The 16272-nt window shown below is 44.7% G+C and overlaps 1 long non-coding RNA gene across 2 annotated transcripts in view; it reads left to right on the top strand.

Annotated features, from left to right (window-relative positions):
- LOC137346489 (uncharacterized) overlaps positions 1-1080 on the top strand; it is a 36379-nt gene extending 35299 nt beyond the window's left edge. For both annotated transcript variants that reach the window (XR_010968719.1, XR_010968720.1), the window contains exon 4: positions 704-1080. This is a non-coding gene — a long non-coding RNA (uncharacterized lncRNA). The remainder of the gene's footprint in view (positions 1-703) is intronic.
- The last annotated feature ends 15192 nt before the right edge of the window (positions 1081-16272 follow it).

The raw sequence follows: 16272 nt of genomic DNA on the forward strand, positions 1-16272 counted from the left end.
AACTTAAAGAAATAATTGTAAGAAGTTTTAATGTTACGGATGTACAATTGTTAAAAGTTTTAATTTGTAACGTGCATTGTTATTAATACCGGGAAAAGTAGATTGTCTTCAGGTGTTTTCGTTCAATATTTACTGATATTGCTGTAATGAAGTTGCTTTAGTTCGTTCTGTTATCGGGTATTTTTCTTATACTAACTTTCCACGCTTCGCGTAAGTTAAACTTCGATTGTAAAGGAGCAATATGTTGAACTGGCCCGGTTGGAAGCTCCATGAGTCAACCCTAACGTTCGGAATATCTCGGTGTCTGTTCAGCGATCTCTTGAGTTCTGCCATTCTATGCAACTCGGGGTTGCTGTCCAGAGGTCGATGGCCCATCAGTTTGGGGTTGGCTAGGTTCCTGGGAAGCCGGTTGACGAACTGTCTCTCACCCATTTTTCACTAACATGTTCAATAAATTTGAGATTTGATTGATAATCATAGATTTTTTTTGTAAAAGTTTAATCTGCACTGTCTGCGTTATTGTACAATGTGACGGGGTGCGAGTGTTCACTGTTCATCGAGTTGCAGCTTGGTTCCATTCTGCTGGAACACGTGGTTTGTAGCATTCTAAGGGGGATATGAGTCGGAATACTTGTAATAAATCGAAGATAAATCTGCTCTGTAAATAAAATGGTAATTAGATGGATTCAAATGTTTAATATAGAATGGATGGGTGGGAAAAGCAGAAGTACAAGACGTCGCTGGAGAGAAGCGGAAGAGGACCTATTGATAGACAGTGCAGTCATCCATAAAGTAGAAAGCACTACTAAACCATTCAACCCAGTGTAGTGTTTCCTACTTTATGGATGAGTGCACTGTGAGCTTCTGAGAGAAGACGAGCAGCACAAGAATACAACTCAACCAACCAAGAACTTTGAAGAATACGTGGAAGGGGAAGTGAACCAGTGGGGATCTTCAATTCAATGTATTTCCGTGTCTTCCTGTTCCAGTTGTGTGTGTCCTATGTATATTTTCAAACTCTTGGGTTCTAAACTGGGCTTTAATGTGGTGAATGAGTTGGAGTAAAGACTGTTGCTCTTGTGCTGGTGTCTTGTGTGACTTTTTTGGGGGGGGGGGTGGTGTTATCGCTGGTTGGCAGGCGCTCTCAGGAGACGCCCTTAATCAGATTACACTTTATATGGTTTTATGGAGGCTCATCCTTAAGTAAAGAATGGCGGCTGAGGCGTTGGGCTACAGTATGCAGACCATAGAGGGCCACTACCCTCAGTCCAGAACGGCTTCAGCCATGGCTGTGTGGAGGTTCCGCTCTTTCATGCCCTAGGTTTGTTGCGTACAGAGATAATAACAGCCCTGTCATTTCCGGCTCTAATTCCGCCCGTTTGTTTCCAACCCATTCCACAAATCCCAAAACCCTCCCGCTCAACCCAGTGGCCTTGGGCTGGCCACTCCACCTGGACCCGCTGCACTGATAGGGACGGCCCAGCTCTGGATGTCTGTCTCAGAAACTCATGACTGATTGAATCATCCTCGGCCTGGGCGTAGTCTTTGCGCCCGCTGTGCTGCTCTATTCTGGGTTTCATCCTGGATGGAGGTGTCGGTGAGGCTGGAGCTTCCTAATTTTACACCTTGGAGTGGCTGGGTTAGTAGGAAGAGACCAACTAAATCTCTCCCTCAACTCATATAAGCCATTAGTTTGTTATATTTCCTTTCACTGAGGAGGAAAATGTTCTGAGTGATAACCGAACTGGTGGGATCAAAGTCTGCTGGTTGGAGGTGTTCCTCAATTTTGAACTGACCGGGACATCCTCAACCCAGATATAATAAGTGCCCAGTACAAAACTACTCCCAAAAATAACTGGGATAAATAGAATATTGGCCCATTGGGGGAGGAGGTGCTTTTGAAAACTTTGAAAGACGATCTAAAGGGAGCTTTACCCTGCATCTAACAGGAGCTGGGGCTGCTTGAGGAGGCAATAAAAAGCAGCTTTACGCTGCACCTAAAAAAGGAAGTGAAAGGACTCAGCCTGGTTTACGAGCTGGGAGTGGTGAGGACTGAGGAAGTAGTCTGCAATACCCCATAATTGGGCCGTAGCCACCTAATTTAGTCTTTGATTATAACCACAACAAATGTGAATTTTGTTGAGGTGCCAGTTTGGAACGTAATATTTCAGATCAAAGTTAAAAGTAATAAGGGCACCGAACCAAAATTCAAGTTCTCTTCAATCTCAACCGCCTACGTTAATCTAATTCCTGTGCATTGTCAGGCTTGGTAGTTACTCTCAGTCTGTAGGTGTATTGCTGTCTCCATTGATATTTCATTAGCTCCTTCACCACCATTGGCCTCAATTAAGTTGATGCTATTATGTCTGATGTTTGAAAGGACTGGTGCGAATCCACCTATAAACGTTCAAAGGTGAGTGTGTGGAAAAGCTTCCCGGGAGCTGTTTCCTGAACCCATTAGCTTTCTCCTGCCACCTTTCCCGAGATGACAATATCCATTTGCAGTGAGCTGTGGGTTGGAGGCGAATGTGACGTTACAGCGCATGAAAGCTTAATTTTAACCATTTAATTCCATGAATGATATTTCCCTGGCAGGGCTTGCGCCTCAGATATAAAGTACTAATTCAAAATATTGCTACCACTGCCCAGGCAGACTAATTTGCTTAATAAACAGGATTAATGTAATAATGTGGGCATTTATAATGTAGTTATTAATACTTGCCATTCAATTTTGTGATAGACTATATCTTCCTAACTAGATTATGGTAGTACAGTACCCGCTCGGCACAACATCAATCGATTAGCTTTCATGCGCCTTACTAAGTAATTCTTTGTATTTCTCACTGCCACTGGGTTTGCTCTGTTTTTACCAAGTAAACTTTTGCAAACTATTTCTTCCGCAAACCAATCGGGCGGGGCAAAAAACCCCGCCGACCACATACCCGTCCGACCCCTCCCACTCGGCAAAAAAGCGCATCAGAATTGATGGAGACAATGGCGCTGCTTTTGGTTATTAATTGATTATTAATTAATTGGTCCCTCATGGACCACCAGTGGTCCGCAGACCACACTTTCAGAACCACTGATCTAGTGCAGCAAGAAGGTACAAAGCAAAATACTATGAATGCTGGAATCTTTCCTCAGCAACTGATTCTGGCTCCGACTTACTCCATGTGGATTCCAACTGAAATTCCACCCTCCATGTTTTGGATCTAACAACAACAGATAGCCACCACTAACGTGTGCCCTTCAAGGAGGTGGCACAGTCTCAAGCCACCCTGTTGTGGATGCCCACCAGTGCTGATACCTTGATTACCAACCCAGCTCCTGAAAGTGTTTCCCCGATGCCCAACCTCCTCCACCCTTCCTGGCAAACGACACTATCTCATCTGATGGCTTCCCAGTGAAGCCAACACTGAGCTTCCACCTCCTTGTTGCCTCATTACACCAGGCCCATTCAGTGTTCCTTGAACAACTGCTCTCACCGCATCCTGAGATACATGTCCAATGCCATGTACTGCCACATGCACCCTTTCGATCTCTCTCTTCAGTAGCACCGACTCTATCTCAAAGCTGTCCTGGTCCAAAGTTCCATTTCAATCTTTGCCTCATCTAGAACTTTCACAAAAACTTGTAAACTTCCTTTCAGGTGTGGTGGATCACAAGCTTCAACAACTGATAGATACCAATGCCTCTCCACATCCTTCTTCCCCTTCACTTTCCTCTGACCCAATCTCTACTTCCAATCTTACTGATTGCTGTGCTTTCATGATCCCCCATGACCTTCCCCTCTCTGAACCTGAACAATCAGTCCTCAGCAAAGACCTCAGTTTCATCTCTTTATGCCCCCACCTCAATGAATTTCAAGCTCGGCAAGATGCTAAGTTCTTCTCCGGTTGCCTTTGCTTCTGTGCCCACTTCTTTGGCCGTTTCCTTTGCCCAGCAGACCCTTTCTCCAGTCATCAGAATTCTCATTCGACCTGGACCCCTTCCTCTGGTTTCTTACTGTGTCTTGGTCTTTACATTGAAAACTGCCAGCGTGACATTGGCCATTTCAATTTCTCTGCTCCGCTCACTTACTCTAACCTGTCTCCCTCTGAACTTACAGCACTCTGTTCTCTCAGGTCCAACTTTACTATGATCATCATACCTGGTGACAAGGGTGGTGCTGCTGTTTGGCAAATTGACCTCTACTTAGCGGAAGCTGAATGTTAACTCTCTGATACCTCCTCCTTCCATCCCCCGGACCATGGTCCCACCACTGACCATCAAGTCATCGTTTGAAAGGCTGTCCCTGAGCTCAAAACCTCTGGAGATCTTCCCTCCACAGCTTCTAACCTCATAGTCCCCTAACCCTGAATAGCCCACTTCTACATCCTTCCCAAGATCCACAAACAAGATTGCCCTTGTAGACCCATTGTGGCAGCCTTTTCTTGCCCTGCAGAACTGATTTCCTGCTAGTTTGACTCTATTTTTCTCCCCTTATCCAGTCTCTTCCCACCTACATCCATGACTCTCTGATGCCCTCCACCACTTGGAGAGTTTGCAATTTCGTGGCCTTAGCTGTCTCCTTTTCACCGTGGACAACAATCTCTCTACACCTCCAACCCGATCAAGGACTTGTCTGAGAGCTCTCAGCTTCTTCCTTGAACAGTGGCCCAGCCAGTCTTCATCTAACACCACTCTCCTCCATCTGGCTGAACTTGTCTCATATTGAACGACTTCTCCTTTAACTCACATCCTCCAAATAAAAGGTGTTGCAATGGGTACCTGCATGGGTCCTAGCTATACCTGCCTTTCCCTGGGATATACTTTGCTTCAGTTTTACTCAGGCCCCACCCTCACCTCTTTTGGTGGTACATTGATGACTATATCTGTGTTGTTTCCTACTCTGCCCCTAAACTGGAAAATCTCATCAACTTGACTTCCAATTTTTGCCCTTTCCATGCCTTCACGTGGTACATCTTTGACTCTTCCTTGCCTTCTCTGTCTCCATTTCTGGGAATAGGTCATCGATCAATATTCACTGTAAGCCCACTGACTCCCACAGCTACCTTAGCTACTCTTCCTCACACCCTTCTTCCTGTAAGGACTCCATTCCATTCTCCAAGTTTTTCTGTCTCCTTCACATCTGTTATGACGATACCACCAGTGCTTCTGATATGTCTTCCTTTTTCAACAACCAAGGATTCCTCCCACTGAGGTTGATAGGGCTCTCAACTGTGTCCATTCCACTTCCTGCTCTTCTGCTCTCACCCCTTGCCCCCTCCCAGAACCATGACAGGTTTCCCCTTGCCCTCACCTTCTACCTCATTAGCCTCCGCATTCAACACATCATCCTCCGCCATTTCCACCTCCTCCAGCCTGACACCCTGGTCCATTGGTCAATCATTGCCAACACCCTGTCCCCTTCCCACGGCACTTTCCCATGCAAGCAGAGGAGGTGCAACACTGCTGTTTTACCTCCTCCCTTCTCACCATCCAGGGCCCCAAAAACATTCCTTCCAGGTGAAACAGTGATTTACTTGTACTTCTTTCAATTTGGTACACTGTATTTGCTGCTCGCAATGTGGTTTCCTCTACAGTGGGGAGACCAAACACGACCGCTTTGCAGAATACCCCTGTTCAGTCTGCAAGCTTGACCCCGAGATTCTGGTCGCCTGTTATTTTAATTGCCCCCTGCACTCCCACTGTGACGTTTCTGTCCTCGACCTCCTGCACATTTCCAATGAAGCTCAACGCAAGGTCGAGGATCAACACCTCATCTTTCAATTAGGCACTTTGCAACCTTCCAGACTAACATTGAGTTCAACAATCTCAAATCATAACATCTGCCTCTACATTTTTTTTCTTCCTTTTTTGTGCTTTTTTTGTTTTCAGATGGCAGCTGTTGATTCCACTTTTCGCATATACATCTTCTGTAGAAGCTTTTTGTTTCTTTAATAATAACAGAAATGCAGGAAATACTCTGCAACTCCACCAGCATCTGTGGGGAAAGAACAGAGTTAATGGCCGGTCTTCTACACCCTCCCAGGGGCGGGCTAGAGGGTGGTGGGGTGGGGGTGGGGGAGGGGGAGTGCATAAAATCCAGACCAGGCCAATTAAGGGCTTGGGCCTTGCAAAATTGCTGCATGGTTTCCAGGCCTGGCGGAGGTGGGTGGGGGCCTCCACCACATTGTAAAATTCTGGCCAACATTTCAGGTCAATGACCTTTCACAGATTCTTTACTTGTTCCATTGCAATCCCTTTTGCCATGCGCCATCATCCCTTTTGCCATTTAATATCTCCTGCCTTCCACCTTATTACAGACCTTCCCTTTTGTTTGTTTTTCCCCTTCCCCTTTTCCCTTCCTCTGAACTTGCTTAAAACCTGTTACGTCTCCAGCTTTTTCCAGTTCTGACAAAAGGTCATTGATCTGAAACATTAACTGTTTCTGTCTCCACAGATGCAGCAAGTAGGTACATCACTAAGGATTATACATTTTTTAAAAATAAAGATAATGGGATCGGTCTTGACATTATGTGATGGTGTAAAACAGGTGAACAATGGAAATAATAACCAGGAAGGCTGTAACAAAGGCTGCCAATGCACTATCTCTCAATTTACACTATTGCACAAAGTTAACATCTACTCCAATCGGTACTACTAAATCTCCTGTGCTGTTACACGTGCTGCAATGGTTGCCGACCCTGATTGGAGGCATTTCTGGAAATCTGATCATGTGACATCTTGATCATGTGTGCCCAATCAAATGACATGATCATATGACTTCAACAAATGTTTTTGCATTTACCTTACAAAGGTTGGGTCCTCTGTAATTTTTAGCTTTTGGTTTTTTGCCAGCAGCTGTTGTGGCACAAGTTTGTCTGCGGCTGCATCAAGCTCTCCGTAGACCCCCAGTACACAAACACCAATTGTCACTATGTGCTGAGCTTCTATCTGTTATGAAGGATGGGTCTGGCCACGCTGCCGCAGAATGCTCCATGCAGTTGGACTGTGCTGTACTACCTGATCCTCGTGAAAAAGTTTGTGCAGAAAAACGTCTTTGACCACAAGTCCTTCAGGCAGTGGTCGGTATGTAACGTTCTTGATGCCCTGTGGGAAAAGGTGATGGTGGGTCCTGTCAGATGGTTTCTTGAGGAAACTGTCAAGGTCATTCAGCAGCCGCCTCATCAGCAGAACTTTCAAATAAGCACCAAGATGTAGCTTGGTGGCTGTAGTAGGGAAAGTACAGTTGCCCACCTCCTTCCGGAATGTGCCTTTGCAAAGAAGGTCTGCAAAGAGATGCAGTGGTTTTTGTCAAGGTTCATCCCGAGCAGCTCTGTAATACAAGACTGTATGTGCTGTTTCCAGGAATGCACACTGAGACAAACATCAATTGCTGCTGAAGGACCATCAACTCAGTGAAAGACACACTTTGATCTCCCTGAAACTTGCTGGGCTTCTGGTGCAAAAAGCTGTCGATGAGCTGGTCTTGCAGACTGGCACAATCCAAGGTTCAGGACCATGTGGTGAGGGACGCACTAAAGCATGGGGCAGCCTTGGCAGTGGCTCAATGGGAAAAGGCCACTATCACTGCATAGTACATCAAGGGGCTAGAACTCGTGTAAAACCCATCGGGCTGTATACACCAGAGAATGTTTAACATGAAATGTGTATTTTAAATATAAGCTGTAATTGTTAGTGTAGTGAGGAACCTCAGAGTGCCACACACTGTATTGAATAAATTGGAATGTATTGCACTTTATGTAATATCAAATTTAAATTACGGAACGTACTTTACAAATTTTATGAATAAAGTGTATTTTTGGGAAAAAAAAAACTTCCAAGATCCAGAGGCCTCCTGTAAACAGGCGAAAAGACGAACCCGAGGGGAAGAGGGGAATCCAAGGGATTCAGAGACCCCCATTTCACAGACGCTTCCATTTCAGAACCTCTCATTTGCCGAGTCTCCCGAAATTCCGAAACTGCCCGATTGCCGATTCTCCAGCCCCCGCCCCCTCCTATCAGCACTCTACTCCATTTGGTCGTGGCTCGCTGCAGGTCGTATTACCAAGCAGGGAAGTCATACTGAGGTGGGAAATTTAAATTCCTTATCTCCCGGGCTGCTAGAGGCAATATTCATGGATGTACACCCCGGTTCTGGGAACCCCAGTCATTCATGGAGGCTTGGCAATACTACGTGGGGAGTCAACGCCAAATATAGTCTTCAGGTAAAAGAGGTGGCAAGGAATAATTGGATGGGGTGCATTGAATATACTTTAGTCTTCATTTTAAAGACAAACAGGAATTCAAGATGCAGAGGAGTAGAATTGGTTTGCAGTATAGGAGATTCCCTGCAGCACAGGTTGAGGAGCTGGGAGATACGAACTGAGATGCTACATTGACACCACTAGCAGGATAGGGTTACACAGGCAGTGCCATTATATACGTGGCTGTAGGAATTTATAATGTAAAAGATTAAGACTAACGTCGAAAGTAACAAAACAAGAGGAAGTAGGTTTTGTGGACAGGAAACGTGTGCAGATTTAACAACTTTTATATGAATGCATAGCATTAATGTATTTCTTGCAAAAGAAAAATGTCTTGCAAGACCTGAGGATGCCCCAAAGCACTTACAGCCAATGAAGCACTTTGATGTATAATCACTGTTGTAGAGATAATAGGTGGAATTTTCCTCAGCAAGGAATGTAGGTTTAGGTGCATGCAGGGAGTTACATCCCCTAAAAGTGACGTTGGGTCGGGATCCCAACATCATCCTGGCCTCTTCCAGGCTTCACTGGGGTGGGTTTGAAAGTAAGTGGTGTACCCCTGTGGTGTAGCTGTAAGTGATTATTATATGCTATTGGCTCATTAGCACTGCTTTAACTTTCAATTTTGGATTTCCCAGCCAGGGCATCTGTTTCCCAAGCTGTTAGTAACTCACCAGGGTCACTGAGGCAACTGCACAGTGGGAAATGCTTCTTCAGTGAAACAGACAAGCTGGGAAGGCTTTGATCAGTGAAACTGAAGGGCTTCAGCCATGGTCAGGTGATAGGATGCTGCTCACAGTACTCCTTCTCAGAGAGTGCTTTCACTGCTTGACAGGTGATTGCCAACTTTCTGGAAGGTACTTCACCTGTATTGCACTTCACTCACCTTCATCTGCACTTCCTTGCTGCCAGCCTTCACCACGGCATGGGAGCAGCTCTTACAGCTCCACAATGCACCTCTGTTGAAGAGCAAGAGGAGAAGCAACGCCAGCAACCAGCAGCAGGAACAGAAGCAACATCATCACCAACACCAGCACCAACACTCTTCTCTTCAGCCACATGCCCCTCCACAGGACAGAGGAGATGGACACAGAGATCCAATTCCAAAGAGACGAGCCCTCCAACACAGGGTCTACAGGCAGAGGATCAGCTCGCTCGACGTGTGTGAGCACCAGTGTCTCAGGAGGCTTGGGTTTTCACGGCAGGTCACTGCTGACATCTGCAGCCTCCTGGAACAAGACTTCCTTCCCAGTGGGCCAGGTGGGCATGCATTGCCAGTGAGGACCACCACCTCCCCAGTCTCGTGTCTTTGCCCTCTCCTTGAAGTTGTGTGCTCGCTTCTCCTGCAAGGAGAGAAAGCAGAGAGTTATGAGTGCTGGAAATGACTTGTGTCATTGTGTCATGACTAGGTAGCTGGGAAGGACAATATTTGTGGAGGGTGACAGTGAGGCATGGATGCGAGAGGACAATAGGATGAGAGTGAGTGTGAGTGTTTGCTGTTCAGAGGGGGATGTGTGGAGTTGCCTGGAGAGAAAGGGATGAGTGGAGCTTCAAGAGGTGTTGGTTTGAGGAGTGCTGTGCAGGAGAATGCTGGGAAAGTCAGAATGTGGGGCTTGACACCTGAAAGTGTTATAGCACTCACCTTTCCAGCCCTCCTGAGGTCCTAGATCCTTGGTGCGCTGTCTCCAGGTTGGAGGGACCACACATCTGCTGCTGACTTCCTCGGCCAATTTAATCCTTTCCTGATTTGGTGGAGAGGCTGTCCTCTTCCTCCTGTCCTCAGGAGAGCTCACTTCATTACAGCCCCTCAGATCCTGTAGCAGGATCTCTAGGCAAGAGTGAGAGACCCAGGGAGCAGCCTTCCCAGGTCTCCTCTCCATTCCTGTGGTTTCCGCAGCCTCAAAATCCAAGTGCCTGTGAGGCCTTACAGCCCATGTTGTGGTCCCTTTAATTCAAAATCGTTCCTTTGACAGATCCAGTGTGTCATCCCACCTGTCTTCCATGTTTGGTCAGACAACCTGGAGGCAGGATACTAATTGCATTGTTCAGTTTAAGAGCCTTGGCAAAGCCTGCTCCAGCTGTCATTGGGTTCCTGACCTGTTAATAGTCCTGTTGTTTGGCCAGAGACTATGTTGTGAAAATTCCACCCAATATCTCAACAGTTCACAATTGGTGTAATGGACCAATGAGCAGGACAGGGTGAAATCTGGGGCTTTGGGAGAGTCTGATGAGATGGTTTCTAAGAAGGACTTGGAGAGGAAGAAAACATGAAAAAGTGGGTTTGGGAAAGGGGTCTAGAAGGTGAAAGATCAGCTTCTCATGATGTAATAGCGGGAACAGAGAATGAGGAGTAGCCCTGAGTTAGAGGAGTAGAGGATGTGAACAAGCATGTATCATGTATAGGGTGAGAAAGCTGTGCAGCCATTTGAAAACAAGGATTAGACGCTTGAAATTGATTTACTCAGGACGTAGAGCTACTGGAACTGGATGGGAATGGGGATGATGGATCATGTGTCTTAGAGAGAGTGAACTTAGGTCACAGAGTTTGTGAAGGGGCACTGGGAAGGGAGCGCTGGTGCAAATTATCTTGAGGTAATGAAGGTGTGAAGGGTTTCAATAGTGATGGGAGAGAAGTGGAAGAATGTATTTTTGTTTTGAACACAGCACTGACATTGCATAACACCACACCAAATTTAGCTGGGGAGGCCAATGGAAGTGGGAACTGGAGCACATAGATACTGGAAGGAGACAAAATGCATGAGTTCAGTTTTATTGGGATTAAGCTGATAGAAGTTTAGACTATTCCAGGACTTGACGTGGAACAGGTTGTCAGAAAATATGGTAGCTGTTTGAGTTGAAGACACACCAGAGTGAGCTGGTAACAGCGAGATGAAGAAAGAGCAAAAACAGTTTTTTCATAAAGGGAATTTGGCTAAAGTGGAATTTAGGAGCAGGGGGGTAAAAGGAGGAATGCAGTTTAATTGAAGTTTAAGTAGTTAAGAATTCAAGCTTAAATATAATTTAACACAATTATGGAAGACAGGCAGCATAGGAAAAGAAAGTGATATTGGGTTCCTCTAGGTGATGAGATGTTCAAGTAGCAAATGTTAACTTGGGTATACACATCCAAGACAAGTTTCTCCAATTAAGATTATTTCAGCTCAATATTTCAGAACTTAGCATGGAGTTGGAGACAATCTGATGCAGAATGGATGGACAGGGAATTTGAGAGCAATCACCCCTCCCCACCTTCTTATTGTAAGGGGAAATAAACTTTCTCTATGAAAACCCAGTAGAGAATAAACAAAAATTGGCAGTGATACTCAACAAGTACTTTGCCTCAGTTTTTACACAAGAGAAAGACATTGGAGAGGACGTACATTTTGAATCAATTAAAAATCGGATGGTGATGTCATAATATATGAAGGAAAGTATTAGTGAAGTTAATTAAGCTAAAGAAAGGAAGAAGCAGAAGAGTCCCGAGAAATTATATTTTGGGGTGCAAGACGCATCAAGTAATAGAACACTGGATTTAAAACAAGAGGTATAGAATATAAAAGTTGAGATGTCATGGTAAATTGATATAAAACCTCAGTAAGATCACAATTGTAGTACTCTGCTGTTTTGGGCTCCACATTACAAGATGTTGAGGCATAAAACAGGGCATAGCAAATTCACTATGGTGCTGTCTATTATGAGGAAATACATATACAAATACAGACTTGAAAAATTGGAGCTGTTTTTGTTCAAGCAGAGGAAATTATATGGTGATTGGATAGCAGCCTTTAAAATTATGAAAGTATTAGATAGGATAGATAAAAACACGCTGTTTCCAGTTGTATAGGGGTCGAGAACAAGGGAACATAGAAATAAGATTACATGCAAGCGATTTAGGACAGAGAAGTTATGGCAGAATGTGTAGGAGGGTGCCAAGTATGAGGTTGATTTTCTAACACAGCCTATTGCCAACACATCTGTCAAATGGAGAGCTGACAGCTGGAAATCAGGATAGGGTTGTCTGATCATGCCCAAGGCCCGCCTGATGAAAGTTAGCCTGCAAACAAGAAAGAGAAAAGCAAGAAAAGATGCTGTAGCACCTCAGGGGGGTGTGACCTCCAGCCTGGCTATCTTCAATGCCCTGTAGCCTCTCACTGCCAATAGTGCCAACTTTTAATTGTAACAGGATCTGTGTAGTGGCAGTGATTCTTATCTTCTTGTATTCTCCATTTTGTTGTGTGCCAAATTCTCCTGCATGATGAATGGATTAGTCTATGCTCTGTTACAAATTTTCAAGATGCCTGAGGCAGTTTGGCAATTGTGTATGACAATTGATTGAATCATTAGATGTTATAAACGGGATTTAAAATTATCAATTAGAAGAAGTGACTCAGTGACAAGAGTGTTTTTTTCTGTGAGATGTATTGATGCATTTGTACAGACTGGTTGTGACTAACTCATCTCTCGCCTCACAGGAGAAAATGCTGCCACTGTTCCACTGCTCTGCGGGGACCGTCAACTGACTCTCCACCAACTTCCAGCCAAAAGAGCTAGCACAGGCACGATGGGCTGAATGGCCTCCTTTGGTTCTGTATGATTCCATGAGAAACAGGAAGAAGTAACAAAAATGGCCAAGTGGGCAGCAGCAGGTTTTGAGGACATGACTTCAACAGAAGAAGTGCAGTGAAGTCTCTTACTTATTCTAATTTGAGGAAAGGCATGGGAAGTGGTGGAGGGAAGGAATGCTAGTGCTGGGGCTAAATTCGGGTAGTGCAGTGCTGTGCGGAGAGTAAGAGAAAGAGGCTATAACCACATCCCCCCCAGGTCTTGGAACAGTCCCTTAGATTTGAGCTACTTTCACCCCCAGTTTCCTAATCTATGTTCTCCCTTCGTAATTCAATTATGTAACTTGCCCCCCCAACCCCCAAGAACTCACAAAAGAGTTGCTCTTCCTTGTTCACCCTTATGGGCATGCTTTTCTTGCAGAGGAGTACAAGTAATTGACATCGAAAAGGTAAATCCAGAGCACAGCTGAACTGAACTTTGCCTCTCCTAGGAGTCTGCGTGTCTGGAGGAGTTGGTTGATGGGGGTGGGGATGTGGGCGTGGATGAGAGCGATTGTGTCCAGAAGTATAGGACGGGCTAGATGGATCAGCTGATTTGCACCAATCCTTGAAATTTCATACATTCATTAATTAAAACAGAACAATTGGACACGATACAAAATGACAACCAATAAATTTAAGACTGATACCCAAGTTTTTCACTTGTGGGACAGTGAAGACTAAAATTCTGGAATCATTCCCAGGTGATGTAATGGTCGGACTGCAGGTTATTTCTGGATGGATGAGTTAGATTTGGGCCATATTTATTTTATACATTGTGACCACCCAGCCTACACTGTTTTCAATATTGTGATACAGCTCCACCAGAGGGCACTTCATCCTTAGAATTAAGCTGTATTTCAATCTGTTCAGCAGCTTAACACAAAGCAGGGAGGGAATCATTGAGGATTTGAGCAGTGCTGAGATATCTTGGCAATGCAGTTTAATCTGATACCTTCATAAATATCCATTAAACATGCTTCCCGTGACTTATATGTAAACTATGTACTAAACCCTGCTCCTGAGCTATCATACTGGATCTAGAGACCTCATACTGGGCCTACAACTCCATGGGCCCTGGGCCTTGATACTGCACCCTAAACCCTGATACTGGGACCCCTGATACTGAAATGAGTGATAACATACAGCCTTAATAAACAGCCACCACCTTCTACAGGTAGATTATTTTGTTAAGGTTTCTGCTCAGGTCATTTTCACTTAGCCAACTTTTTAGTACAGAAAGAAGTTTTGTCTCTTGAATCTTGTCTGACAGACATTACTGGGTGATACTGGAAGCTTTTGTAATTGAGCAATGGCCAAAATGTAAGCCTCACATGTCAAAAAACAGTGGGGACTATGGTGGAGTTAATGCAACTCTCAGACGGATACATTTCAAGAGCAGCCAAGATACTCCAACAGTGGAACTTTGCTTCCTTTGTCTTTCCCGAAACATCAAAGGGTGGAAGTGCTAGTATTGGATTCTCTCTTTTTGGTTCCAATATCGCCAGATGTGGCCTATGATTGGTGATCAAAATAAACATCCCGCATCAGCATGATGTAGATGTGATTTGGCTGGCCCAGTGATAGCTTGTATTTCCTTTCCAATCTGTGAAAACTTGCTTTCTACAGAGGCCAATGACTAAGATGCCCTCACAATCGCAGTTCATACAATCTACCTCCCCCAGACTCAGTACACACAGACTCTGCACTCATCTAATTCCCGAGCATTTCACAGAGACACTCTCTTCTTCAACACCTCACAGTTCATACTAACACTCTCATAAATAAGAACAGAAAATGCTGGAAATACTCAACAGGTCTGGCAGCATCTGTGGAGAGAGAAGCAGAGTTAACGTTTCAGGTTGATGACCTTTCATCAGAACTGGAACAAGTTAGAAATGTAATAGGTTTTACACAAGTGAAAGGGGAAAGATGGAGAAAGAAAAAAGGAAAGGTCTGTGATAGGCTGGAAAACAGGAGAGATTAAATAACAAGAAAGTTGTGGTGCAGGGCTAAAGGGAGTGGTAATGGGACAAGTAAAGAAACAAAAGATGTGTCTAGAGGAGGTGTGAATGGCAGAATGATGAACAGCGGCCGTCTGAAAGCAAAAACAAGGAAAATGAGACTAAAACTGAAACCTATGAAGAAAAAGGAAACAAAATGGGGGCAGAGATTATGATCTGAAGTTGTTGAGAAGGCTGTAAAGTGCCTAACTGAAAGATGAGGAACTGACCCTCAAGCTTACGTGGAGCTTCATTGGAACACTGTAGGAGGCAGAGGATAGAGAGGTCAGTATGAGAGCAAGGTGAAGAATGAAAATGACAGGCGACCGAAAGCTCAGGGTCATACTTTTCTGTCTTTCTTTGTCAATGCAATCTACCAATATCCTTCCCTTCCAACCCAATTGAGTTAATACTTTTCTCACTTTACCCTTTAACCATCATCACTAAAATTGATTCATTGGTCATCTATGTTATGTTGTCTGTGGGAGATTGCTGTGTGCAAATGGGATGCCATGTTTCCATACATAGCACTTTGTTGTCATCATTCTCAGGATGTGAGTTGTGCTCTGTAAATGCAAGCTTTTTCTTTAATCTTTCCCCACTCTCTCCTGTTCAAGTTGGCGCTCTTCGCCAAAGTTCATGCTGGCAGTCTTTGCTGTCCTCCTGTGTATGCTGATACACTGCTCACCACCCTCTCTCAATGACTGCTGGCATGCTCCTCCCTAACTCCCTAGTTAATGCAGACTTCTCCTTCCTTTCCCACCCAAAGTGTTACTCTCAGATTCTGCCCCTTTCCTGTATGAATGCAAGTTGTTATCGCGTGCAGAGTACAGATTTTAATACAACTGGTTGCACTTCACAAACCTGCAGCAATTCTTTGAGTGTTAGCATCAAACCTTTCCAAGTCAGGTGTAGCACAGGTTAGATGTAGAGTAAAGTTCCCTTTACACTGTACTCTGTCCCATCCAGCACTGTCAGGGCAGGTTAGTTACAGTGAAACTCTCTCTATTTTGTTATTCCCCCTACCCACCCCCCCGCCACCCCCACCACCACCATTGAAAAGAGGAGAGATGGATAAACCCAACAATGACAGGCCAGTCATCCTAATGTCTGTGGTGGGGAAACTTTTAGAGAGAATAATCCAAGACAAAATTAATTGCCACTTGGAAACATGTAGGCTAATGAATGACAGCTAGTATTGATTTGTTAAAGGAAAATCATTGACTAACTCAACTGAGTTATTTGATGAAGTATCACAGAATCACAGAATAATACAGTGCAGAAGAGGCCCTACGGCCCATCAAGTCTGCAGCCGATGCATTAAAACACCTGACCTGTCTACCTAATCCCATTTGCCAGCACTTGGCCCCTGGCCTTGAATGTTATGACGTGCCAAGTGCTCATCCAGGTGCTTTT

Source organism: Heterodontus francisci, chromosome 30 (assembly GCF_036365525.1).
Source record: "Heterodontus francisci isolate sHetFra1 chromosome 30, sHetFra1.hap1, whole genome shotgun sequence".
Taxonomy (NCBI): Eukaryota; Metazoa; Chordata; class Chondrichthyes; order Heterodontiformes; family Heterodontidae; genus Heterodontus; species Heterodontus francisci.